Below are 12,916 nucleotides of genomic sequence, written 5' to 3' on the forward strand. Positions count from 1 at the left end.
ATCTAATAGTGACATTTTTTTACTACAGGAAACATGGGTATGCACTCATTCTTTGCGAACCAGCTCAATTAAGGAGAGAGGACGTCCATCAGGGGGTTTGGCCATTGGGGCAAGGGCTCGATATAAGCTGAGTGAATACGGTCCAATAATATAACAATTGCTGTCTGTGGTACTCAAGAACTCATCTACACCAATTAACAGTTCTTCGACCATTAATTTGTATGACCCACCTGGTGGGTTGCACTCCAAAACCATCAGGAAAACAATTCAGAGACTTTTATCAATTTGGATGGAACAGTATCCTGAGAAAAAAGTAATTATCGCTGGTGGCTTCAATGCCCATTGTCATCCAAACTCCCTTGAGACTGACAGAGCGGCATTGCCCCTCAGTGATCACGTACTACTCAGATGGTCTGAAAAACACATAAAGGGGAGAGTGCATATACGCTTGCTCACCCCGAAGTTATCCAACAGGGGAATCGTATTATAGGGTCAGACCTAACTAGCAAAAAGTTCAATCTTGTATTTATTTAATTCAATTCAATTCAACATGTGCCAGTAGAATTATTGATACAGAATAAATGGGAAATAGGCAAAATGATATCCAAATTCGTGACGATACATTTGAACAGCGTATGGTGTAACAATAGTGATGTATCCACGGTTCTGTTTGATCTCCTTATAAATAGAAAGAAAAAAGACTATTCAAGGGCGGCTACTTGTATCAGCAGATCAACCATTTTGACCCAGGTGGACAAGTAAAGCAGTTGGCCTCTTTGTCTCCTCGATATAAGAACTGATTGAGGAATTATAAATCCTACACACACAATGCTAATTGGACATTCCCTTTTTCCATGTTAAAAGCCAATGAAAGTAAAAGGTTTTGGTATTGCTACTGAAAATACTTAGCAAGAAATAAGGCACAAGAATTTAATCCGATTTCTGAATCCACCTTGGTCACGCATATAAGTAATCTTTATTATGACAATGGCTTGGCACCAGTAGAGTCTGACACTCAACCCCTGCCACTTAATGTCTCTGAAGGCTTTGAAGTGTGACATCTTAACTGTTATTAAGAAATTAAAAGCCTCGTGTGCACCTGGCCCTGATTCTGTAGCTAACGTCATCATCAAAGCTAACCCCAATCTTTGGGCTGTCTTGCTAGAGTGTCTCTTTTGCTGTATTGTGACTCAGGGTTTGATTCAGTTGAGTTGGTAGGAATCCATCCTGATTCCGGTTTACAAAAAGGGGGACATGATGGACCCTTCCAACTACAGATTGCTAGATGTGCCAGACTCCAGTTCCGAGATATTCTCCTCTCTACTGTTAATAAAAAAGTGGGTACAGGAGAAAGGTAAATTAGAAAAATACCAAACAGGTTTTCGGCAAGCCCACAGCACCTCTCACAATCTGTGTGCTTTGCCATGTGATGGCTGATATTTTATCTTGTCTAGGCAAAACATTATTTCTATGCTTTTTTGGACTACTCGAAGGCATTTGATTGCGCATCTCAACCAAAACTGTGGAGCAAGCTAGAGCGTTGGGGCTTGGACCCTTGTCTATTACATCTTGTAAGACAAATGTATAGCCGCACAAGTGTAACTATTTGCGCAAATCAAAATGGCTCCCTCACACGGGTCTTCCCCACAAACAGAGGCCTCAAACATGGATGCATACTCGCCCCCTGTTATTCAACTTCTAAGTCGCTGATATGGACACCACCATTGCAGCCAGTCGGAATTTCCCACCAAAAATCGGGAAGGAGGCATTTTCATGGATGAGCTATGCTGACAACAGAGTAACTTGATCACACAACTATCGGTCTCCAGCAGTCCATGGGCGCTCTATCGGCTTTTGCAGTTCAGAATGATAGGGAAATGAATCCTATTAGATCGAAAATCATAGTCATCGCAACAGATGTCACCAAGAATGCCCCTTCAAATGGAAATTGGCTAATTATACACTTATAAATAGTGGACAGCTATTATACATGGGCTTTCCAATTGAAGCAATCCCTCCACTCTCCTTTAATGGTGACCGTATAATGCATAAGGTTATGAAAAAATGGCTTATCATAAAAAAATGAATCGCCAGGAAGGTGGGTTATAATATCAAAGGCCTTAGTACCATATATACCACGAGCACTGTACCAGGTCTCTCATATGTCCTTGAAGCACTTACCATTTGCTATACCTCTTGGTTTGACAAGATAGAGGGAAAGATACTTTGGTCTTTGTTGTGCGTTTCTAAAGCGGTGCTGGTTGACGCCCTAAGGTGCGAGCTTGAACTGACATCCATCAGGGCTTACTGGTTTATTCAGAAATTTAGGTTTTACATGAGCCCCGTCCTTGGATCGCTCAACTCCATTGCAGACATTGGCCACTCATTTGCAAGATAGTCATTGAAATCTTTTCGTGGCTAACATGCAGATGACAGTTTGGAACCACCTAGATAATATTGGTATGACTTTAGCCCTGTCACTCCGGAACGCCCGTAACACTTTGAAAGATAAAACAAAGGTATGGGATTAATCCGAAACTATCGCAAAGCTTGTCCTTAAGCATTATATACAATATTGTTCTCAGGTGTTTACTCCGAACGCCCCCACACATACGTAATGAAAATATGTTCACCAAAGTTGAGGAGATTTGTCATCTGTCTGTGCCTCAATATATTGCCTACGTTAACGTTGGAGTACTCTGGAGGCTGGCGAGAGATTCCGTATAATGAGAGACAATGTCGCCTCTGCCGGCAAGCAGTGGAAACAAGTCCTGTAGTGCACCGAGGCCGAATTATATTAAGAGTTACAGCCAGTTTGTAGCATGGTCAGGGATCCATTTTGGAGCTTGTTGTATGGGCCAGTCTCTAGTCATCACTTCGGCCGCTTTTTGTATCTGGAAGGTTGCATTGGCCTTACTCGAATTAGTACTTTGATATATATATAGAAGCACATATCTCTTTGCTGTCAGAACGATATTAGATAATATTAGAAATGTTAGTGCATATGTCTTGGATTTTTTGTAATTTATGATTTTTTTGCAAAAGGGGATAATCATGTACTGGTTTCTGTCTGGTTTGGAAATTGGAAATCTTGAATTCTGTTTTATATGAAATGATGTGTAATAGTGGAAGGGTTTAATGAGATCATCTATAATGACTGTTTTAATGTTGGTTAAATGTTCGATTTTATAGTGCAAACGGTTAATTCTTTTGACTAAGCACACTTAAATGAATATATATATATATATATATATATTTCGGAGGCTTGTGGAATCTGATTAGATTGCATGCTGTGCATAGGCCGACATCCAGTGGACGTTGCAGGGTATTACAGTTGTTTTCGAAACTCGAAAAGGGACGTCTGCAGGGCGTGCTAGTAATCGTCCACTGTACCCATGGTCCTTCACGCATCGAGGTCCCTCAGATTGTTTTTTTTCACCGTTGTAGAAGACGTACAATAGCAGAGTTCTTCTTTCAGCATATCGCCATTGATTATAATAATTAGAGCTAGATCTCTCTTCCTATCCTTTTTTATTCACCGATCAACATCATCTTCGAATACAGTGAAGGAAGATGATCGTCGAAGAAGATCCTTTTCGACAAATCCTGGGAACACTGCACCAGGCTTTGTCCCATGCAGTAGGGAGAGAGGGGGGAGGTCATGGAAAATGTATATTCCCCTTTTCCTACATTACACTCGCCTAGCTGCCATTCATTACATGCTATCATGGATAAGACCCCTTTCAAGTTCTGTTCAAGTTGCAGGAAAAAATTCCTGTGGGTCGACAAGCGCCTGGTGTGCAACCTCTGCCTTCCACTCCAACGTCTCTAAGAAGTCACACTACCAGCTGCTCCTCCTCAGAGGTATTCTTCCTTTCCTCTCTTTCCCCCAGAAGCTCACTGTCTCCATAGCACTGGTTCTCTCTAGGCTGGACTACTGCAACAGCCTCTTTCTAAATCTGCCTGCTTCTACTCTCCGCCCTCTGCAACTCATCCAAAACAGGACTGCGAGACTTGTCCTTAGCCTCAAGCCCAGGGATCGTATCTCTCCAGGACTAAAATCTCTGCACTGGCTCCCAGTGGCGGCGAGGATTCAAAACCCTCTGCATTGTCCACAAGGCCTTCTAGGGCCTGGGGCCTCAATACTTTCAACTCTCTCTTCCTTAAATATCTTCCTTTTCGAGCGCTTCGCTCATTCGCCTCCAACTTCCTCAGGGTCACACGCTTCTGCAAATAACAAGGTGGTGGTAGATCTCTTTCTTCTGCTGGGGCCTCACTCTGGAACAGCCTCCCTGTCACTCTGAAACTTGAGGAGAACCATCTCCAGTTCCGTAAGTACCTCAAGATCTTCCTCTTTGCATCTGTTTTCTCTTCTCCTCTCCCCTGCTGTTCTCCTGTTTGAAAGTGAAACTGCACTGGTTTACCTGGCTACCCTCTGATCTCGGGCCCAGGTCCCCTCCCCGCCTGTTGCACACCTTCACTGCCCCCTTGGCAACTCTTGCACTCAGGGACTGTTTCTGTATCCCTGCAGCCCCCTACCAACACTTGACACCTGATGTCTGTCTACCCATACCCTTGCACTTGCCACCAGCTGGCTGCACTTTTTATTTATTGTCTTTATTTTATTTATTTATTTATCTCTTTTTTTAACGGTTATCTTATGCACTGCACTACCCCCTCACCCTTTCCCCCGCACTTTTCCCCTTCTCCCCACCCCTGCATTTGCGCGATCTCAATGTCACCTGGCCTAGTAAGATCGCTGTCTCTGTCTTCCCTCTGTTCCCCCTCCCTTGCCTCGTCGCGCCTTGAAACACTTGTGTATAGGCGTGTTACAAATGCCATATATGATATCATAAAGCTTACAGCTTTTATGAGTGGACACCTGCTATCGAACTACTGTTACAAGTATCTGTTCCAGTACCAGGGTGTGTCAATGGGCAGAAGCTTTAGCTTAAAGTCTATGACCCCATATTGTGTTAGTAACAACAGGATGAAGCCCAAGCCCTCTTGATGTTGCGGTAACCTGAATTTATATGATATTCCCTGTGCATTTCTGGTGAACTTGATCTCTAGCTTAGACAACTAGTTCACACTAGTTCATGCAGTGTCTCTGTAACCTGGATCAGGGGGATAAACCTCAGGTGAGATGGTGCCACAATGAAATCCATCTCTAGGGAAAACAAAGAACCTGTGATGCCTCAATGATGTCAATGTATAGGATACACTGTGGCACATTTGTCACATAAGTGCTTTGTATCTGTAGTCTAAAAAACCTCGGTGCCTTAGTGACCTAAATCTGTAGGGTACATTTTGTGCACTCTCGGCACCGCAGTGACCTGAATGTATAGAGAAAACCCCAGGACCACATGTTTCCTTAGTGAAATGAAAGTTGTGAGAAACCTGAAGGTGTCTCCCTGTCTAAACCTCGAGGATCTGTCATCCAGGTGGCCAGGACAGTGAGGGAGAATCAGGATGGGGGTCCTCTGGGAATGGGAGTGGGACACTGACGGGTGGGACGTGGTATCTAACCCCTATTCTTTGACACCTTTTCCCCATCCTCTCAAGTAGGACATTCCAAGCTACTGCTCCACCTTTCCAATGCGAACACTTTTGCACAACACAACAGACAACGGACTAACACTAGAGCCGTTTACCTGACATGTCCCAATGCCAGGGTCAGGCAAAGTTAGGCAATTGATCAGAAAAACACACACCTGACGACCCTTTTCATTCCCCACAGGGATAAAGGTTGGACCCAGTGAGCACAGTACGAGAGAGGCGAACACTGCAGACAGTATGTTGAGACGGCTACAACGTGGCAGTTCAAGAGAAGGAGAAAGACGGCGGGAAGTGAGAGGGTGGCGAGGAGAGAAGTGACCTTGCCCTCTTCCTCCCAGGCCTGCAGAACCTTCGTGGAGGAGAATCTAAGACCGCGAACAATAGCACAAGTGTCCTGCAGCAGATGTCAACAGTACACAGGGCAAGACTATGCCGATAGGCCGGAGCGAGAGAAGCTCCCACGCCCGTGGTACTGGCCTTGATGCCAAAGAAACCAACAGCCAAGCGGTTCATCGCAACCAGTGAGTCGAGGGGAGAGCCGAAAAGAACCGGGCTGTGATGCGTGAGAATCGCAAAGTGGCAAGCTAAGAACCAAAGCTATTGAACTTTGAATGAACTTTTAAAAGTGTGATGGGGAGACCAGCTGCAAAGGGAAAAGCGGCACCAAGTGGGTGCTAATTTGAGAGACACTGGTCAAGCCCCATATGAGAAAAACTACAGGTACTAGAAGGCCGTAGGAAGGCCAGCGAAATAGGTCAAAGTGGTCATACAGAGGGTCAAGCAAAATCCCTGTACAATCGAAAGACTTTGATCTACACGCACTGTGAAAGAAAGGGAAGTGAATCCAATAAAGAAAGTGAACATTGAGAAATTAGGGGAATTTGACTCCTGTTAAAGTCAACAGGAGTCTGAGCCCGACCGAGAGAGATCCAGGGTGAAGTACCCAAGATGATAAAAAGGCAGAGAAGGGTCCGAGTCTGGACAAGGAAGATCCGGGGTGAAGCTAAACTCAACACTGGCCGTCGAGAGAGTTCTGAGCCCGAACGACGGAGATCCAAGGGGGAAGTCGTCACCCAAGTGCTGGCAGTCGAGAGACGTCTGAGCCCAAACGAGGGAGATCCAAGGATTAAAGCTATCACCCAAAGTTTGATGAGAAAAGAATTAGAGAATTAGAGACACCAAAGAAACAATTGAACAAGGGTCAGCCCAGTAGAGGGGAACATGAGGGGCTGAAGCCCCTTACCCTATTTGTGAACAGATGCAAAGAAATACTATTGAGAAACAGAGGAAGCTATCATCCAAGTACTGACAGTCAAGAGAGGGCCGAGCCCGGCCGAGAGAGATCCAAGGGTGAAGCTTTCATCAAAACCTTATGCGGAGAGCGGTACAAGAAGGTGCAGCCCAGAATAGGAGAACCCAGAGGTGATGCCATCACCCTTTTGAAGAAGTGAAGCAGTCACCTTAATGGAATTGTGAAGTACAATACAAAAAGGGTCAGCCCAGAAGAGGGGGACCCAGGGGTGAAAACATCACCCATATGGAACTTTGGTAACAAACTTTCATTTGTTAAAGGAGCTTTTGTTTTTGATTATCTGCACACATCAGGCCTGAAGGCAAGAGACTTTCTAAGGAAACGAGACTTGGCCATCAACAGTCCTAAGAACTGTTATTGGAATTGTCGTCTTGTGCTAGAGAAGCCCGAGACTGTACTGTGCTCCACAAACACCACCTTATCCCGTGCTCAAAAAGTGGGGAATCGAGACACAGGCTACCGCCTCCTGTCCTTTGGGAACACTTCTTTCTTTTTCTTGAAACTTAACCCCACACCCTTTTGTATTTAGCGTAAGGAATTGGAAATCATTTGTTTTTTGTGTAGGACTTTTACTTTGATACACGATACAACTAGGACGGCCTTATTTTTTATTTGATGGTCGACACCCATCCCCATCTTACATTTAGGTTTAGATTAGGCATTTTTCCAACCCGCAAACCACTTTAATTGTTCAATAAAACACCCTTAAACTGTGATCACTTGTGTCTGTCTTACTTGTCACCATGTGTTCCTCACATAGGGCCTCAATATGAGTGCGGCGGTAAGGGGTTAACAGCGCCGGTAAGGATGCCGGTGCCGTTAACCCCTTCCCGCCCCATTACGAGGTCCCTTCGCGGGAGCCGCTAAGAGACCAGGGAGCTAATAACGGGCCAGTTATTAGCTTCCTCCCCATTACCATTGAGCCCTATGGGGGCTCGAATCGGAATGGGGATGGGTATTTTGAATGGGGACTTACCGTGTCCTCCAAGGTTGGAATAACCCGGTAAGTCCCCATTCAAAGAACCCGGACACGAGTTGGAGGCAGCCATGGCGCTAATAGCACCATGGCTACCTCCAAACTCGTAATGACCCCCCCATAGTGTAGGTTTAGACCTGACCCCCCTGGTTCTTGAGTGGTACTGATCTTTGGGGCCAAGCCATTATCAGACATCTTGGATTTGAACTCATAAGGTAAGCCCCTACCTATGTCATGCACCAGTGACCTGAACATGTAGGGTAATTTCCAGGTCCATAGTGTCCATCAACATAAGCATCAGGCCCCCAAGGAGTCCCTATGGACTCCAGTATGAGAATGCATTGCTTATTCGACAAGGGTTTGCCCCGACAATCCCAACCTTTATGGAGGTCCATAATGTGTCGCTCCAGGCTGTTCTGGTGAGACACTACATGAAGCCTGGACCAGGCTACCCACATGCAGCCTAATCCAGACAAGCCAGTGGCACTCTAGTGAAGTACCCTGGTTACAACCACACCCTGTGTCTGATGAAGAGTCAGAGCAGGGCCTGGCAGATACAACCTCTATTTAGTTGTTGCATGCAGCTAGGCATTAAACAGTGCATTGTCTTTGTTCATTATTCAGCCAGTGTGTTGTGTTTGTTCATTACTTAGTCGTTGCATGCAGCTAGGCGTCACTTAGCCAGTGCATTGTGTTTGTTCATTATTTAGTTGATGCATGCAGCTAGGCCTCACTCAGCCAGTGCATTGTGTTTGTTCATTATTTAGTTGATGCATGCAGCTAGGCCTCACTCAGCCAGTGCATTGTGTTTGTTCATTATTTAGTTGATGCATGCAGCTAGGCCTCACTCAGCCAGTGCATTGTGTTTGTTCATTATTTAGTTGATGCATGCAGCTAGGCCTCACTCAGCCAGTGCATTGTGTTTGTTCATTATTTAGTTGATGCATGCAGCTAGGCCTCACTCAGCCAGTGCATTGTGTTTTTTTCATTATTTAGTTGATGCATGCAGCTAGGCCTCACTCAGCCAGTGCATTGTGTTTGTTCATTATTTAGTTGATGCATGCAGCTAGGCCTCACTCAGCCAGTGCATTGTGTTTGTTCATTATTTAGTTGATGCATGCAGCTAGGCCTCACTCAGCCAGTGCATTGTGTTTGTTCATTATTTAGTTGATGCATGCAGCTAGGCCTCACTCAGCCAGTGCATTTTGTTTGTTCATTATTTAGTTGTAGTATGCAGCTAGGTCACACTCAGCGAGTGCATTGTGTTTTTTTCATTATTTAGTTGTTGCATGCAGCTAGGTCTCACTCGGCCAGTGCGTTGTGTTTGTTCATTATTTAGTTGTTGCATGCAGCTAGGTCTCACTCGGCCAGTGCGTTGTGTTTGTTCATTATCCAGCCAGTGCATTGTGTTTGTTCATTATTTAGTTGTTGCATGCAGCCAGGCCTCACTCAGCCAGTGCATTTTGTGTGTTCATTATTTCGTTGTTGCATGCAGCTAGGTCCACTCAGCCAGTGCATTGTTTGTTCATTATTTAGTTGTTGCATGCAGCTAGGTCTCATTCAGCCAGTGCATTATTGTGTTTGTTCATTATTTAGTTGTTGCATGCAGCTAGGTCTCACTCAGCCAGTGCATTATTGTGTTTGTTCATTATTTAGTTGTTGCATGCAGCTAGGTCTCACTCAGCCAGTGCATTATTGTGTTTGTTCATTATTTAGTTGTTGCATGCAGCTAGGTCTCACTCAGCCATTGCATTATTGTGTTTGTTCATTATTTAGTTGTTGCATGCAGCTAGGTCCACTCAGCCAGTGCATTGTGTTTGTTCATTATTCAGCCAGTGCATTGTGTTTGTTCATTATTTAGCTGTTGCATGCAGCTAGGTCTCACTCAGCCAGTGCATTGTGTTTGTTCATTATTTAGTTGTTGCATGCATCTAGGTCTCACTCAGCCAGTGCGTTGTGTTTGTTCATTATTTAGTTGTTGCATGCAGCTATGTCCACTCAACCAGTGCATTGTGTTTGTTCATTATTCAGCCAGTGCATTGTGTTTGTTCATTATTTAGTTGTTGGATACAGCTAGGTCTCACTCAGCCAGTGGGTTGTGTTTGTTCATTATTTAGTTGTTGCATGCAGCTAGGTCTCACTCAGCCAGTGCATTGTGTTTGTTCATTATTTAGTTGTTGCATGCAGCTAGGTCTCACTCAGCCAGTGTGTTGTGTTTGTTCATTATTTAGTTGTTGCATGCAGCTAGGTCTCACTTAGCCAGTGCATGTTTCTCTCCTTAGTCACTGGAGACCTGCCAAGACAGAAAGGAGCCGGCGTATTTCTATCAACTGTTGGAGGGAGTGGCAACTGCCAACCGTGCCATCAACATCATTGCTGTGACCATGATGCATGCCAAGATATTGAAGACAAGTGTAGAGGTAAGGACTAGTGTTGCCGTGTGCAGCTGCTGATGTGAAAGAAACCCCTGTGAGGCGTCCTGCATCTGCTTCCATGTTTTGGAACTATGCTGTACTCGGGCTGCATACGGCTTTTGGCCATATGCCAGAATGCTCCTGCCTGCACTCACATTGCTAAGTTAAACTCTCCTTCCAGCTTTCTTGCAATGACGGGGTATGCACCATTAACCGTTTAAAGACCAGAAACATATATCGTGTTCTTTAAAAGTGAAATCAGTCCCGGGGCCTGTTAGGCAGAATCCTGTGCAGTTCCCTTAGGGAGCACTACAGAAGATTAAGACTACAGGTATGAGCAATAAATCCCCTTTGGTATCAGTCCATACCACAAAGATTTAGTTGGTAGTTGTGGCTAAGCAGTCAGACTTATCTCAAGAGGGAGATGAGCAGTATTCAGGGTTTACACAATAGGGCTATAATACTATGGTACAAGTAAACACTGACCAAAGCTTTGAATTAAAAAGAATACATATATTTATTTTACACACGTCCAAGTTAACACATTAATCACAGTTATTAAAGCAAGTTAAAATCAGTCAAGAAAGTATACACAACTCCCTAGTTAAATTGTAGACAAGTTTGAGCAAGAGTGAAAACTGAGCAAAACGGCACAGTGAAAACCAAACACAAATGGCACGCTAGCAATTTCTCACAAGGGAGGGAAAGCACAAGTTATGCAGGACTATATTCTTCGACACCTGAGCAATACTTCCCATAAGTTTGTGAACAAGTGTGGGCAAGGCAGTACTTTAGCATATATAATACTTAAATGAAAACCAAGCAAAATTGCACTTCATAAGTTTAAAGGCGGGAAGAAGAAGGTGGTTATAAGAAGTAGGTGCACTAACACAGTTCTAGTTGAGAAGCAATCTAGAGAAGGCAGTTCTAAGAAATTCAGCCAGAGTCAATAGGCCTGTGCCAGAGTCAGTGGTACAGGGCAAAGAGCCCAGGAGCAAAATGCTCTTGTAGCTGCAGTCAAGTCTTTGTTAAACGATTCAAAAAGGTGGATGCAAAAGGTGAAAGACAATGGGCCTCATTACACGGTAGGCGGCAACCATGGCGCTATTAGCGCCATGGTTGCCGCCGGTATTTTACCGTGTCCGCCTTGGTGGATGGCGGAATTACCGCCCTACTCCAAGGTGAGCGGGGGCGGTAATTCCCCATTCACCAAGGCTCTTCCCCATTCCCATTTTTGCCCCCATAGGGCATAATGGGAATGGGGAAGGTGCTAATTACGGTACCGCAAATTGCGGTACCGTAATTAGCTCCACGGTCCCTTTGCGGCACCCGACTTTAACGGCTGGTAAAACCAGCCGTTAAAGTCGGGTCCCGCAAAGGGAACTCGTAGTAAGGTGGTAGGGGTTTACCGGTACCGGTGTCCTTACCGGTACCGGTAAACCCCTACCGCCTACCGTGTAATGAGGCCCAATGTTAGAGGATAGGGGCGGCCAACCCAACAGTTAGGTAAAGGATTTACAACACCTTTAGCACTACCACGCGGAAAGGGAGGCCTGGCGGAACAAAGTACCTTGAAATGTAGAAGAGGCTCCTGCGGTGGTGGTTTTTCCTGGCAGTTCCTGCTGTTCGGGAGATCCAGCAGAGGAAGAGAGGCTCTCGTCGTGGAGGAAGGTTCTAGTTACTGTACTGCCCAGGGATGAAACCAGCCACAGTGCTGCCCAACAAATAAAAGGTATGCTCCTTTAAATCGCGGTCTGGATGGACAGGTGCCTGGCTATCCGGTCTCCGAGTACAGGGTACTGGTGATTCGACCAAGGTAGGTCCGGGAAGGCGATTGGCAAACTGGTTGGCCCCACCAGCTCAAGGGAAGAAGGCTCTTGCAGATGAAGATCTCTCGTCGTGTGGAGAAAAGTGGTGATATGCTGCAGCAGGGCTTCACCGGTGGTTCAGTCGTTGGAGATGGCTTTGGCTTCTCTCCTCTTCGGCTTCTTAGTTCCAGTGGCAACGTCTTGCTCTTCCAGTCCTCAGGACCCTGTTTTATGCAAAAAGATCCCCATTCATACAGCCTAGCTGTCACTTAAACAGTGGAGTGGTCATCCTGGCGGGAGACCCTCCAGCCTATCAGGGCAGAGTGCGGCATGTGTTGCTGAGGCAACCCTGTCCAGGGGTCCTACTCCCCCTCCCACACAATGGATCCACCCCAGACTCAGTGGTGCCGAAAGGAGGGCTTCTTGGCAGAAGCCCGCCAATAGGTCGAACAAAGGATCCCCGACCAGGGTTAGGAGTTTAGAGAAAGATACGAGAAAGAATTTATATAAAGGTTCTGGCAAATAAAACCTACCAGAGTAAAGTGAATATAAAAATAAACTGGCGGTATGTTAGAGGCTGTCAGTAATTGTGGTATCCTCGAACAATGGGAAAATCCCATAGGGAAATATTCACGGTCGAATATTTTTGGTAGTAACCACTGCCACCAGCCAGAAACTTTTGAGAGGGACTGTACGGTATCCTCTTGGAAATGAACATAAGGGAAAAACTATTAACCCTTGCCAGTACCTCCATAGTAAGATGGGTTGTACTGGTTTTGTTCATGAAGATTGACTAGTAAAGTCAATGGGGACTTTACATGCCCTGGGAGACAGTAGTCAGTCCCAG

General features: G+C 45.3%; 1 protein-coding gene across 10 annotated transcripts in view; it reads left to right on the forward strand.

Annotated features, from left to right (window-relative positions):
- Window positions 1-12,916, forward strand: part of LOC138521950 (uncharacterized) — an 872,547-nt gene that overhangs the window by 811,647 nt on the left and 47,984 nt on the right. For 7 of the 10 annotated variants that reach the window (XR_011283186.1, XR_011283188.1, XR_011283189.1 and 4 more), the window contains one exon: window positions 10,130-10,267. The exons of the other annotated variants lie outside the window; for them this stretch is intronic. The gene's annotated coding sequence lies outside the window, so the exon portion shown is untranslated. The remainder of the gene's footprint in view (window positions 1-10,129; window positions 10,268-12,916) is intronic. 10 annotated transcript variants of the gene reach the window in all.

Source organism: Ambystoma mexicanum, chromosome 13 (assembly GCF_040938575.1).
Source record: "Ambystoma mexicanum isolate Mex_15411 chromosome 13, UKY_AmexF1_1, whole genome shotgun sequence".
Taxonomy (NCBI): domain Eukaryota; kingdom Metazoa; phylum Chordata; class Amphibia; order Caudata; family Ambystomatidae; genus Ambystoma; species Ambystoma mexicanum.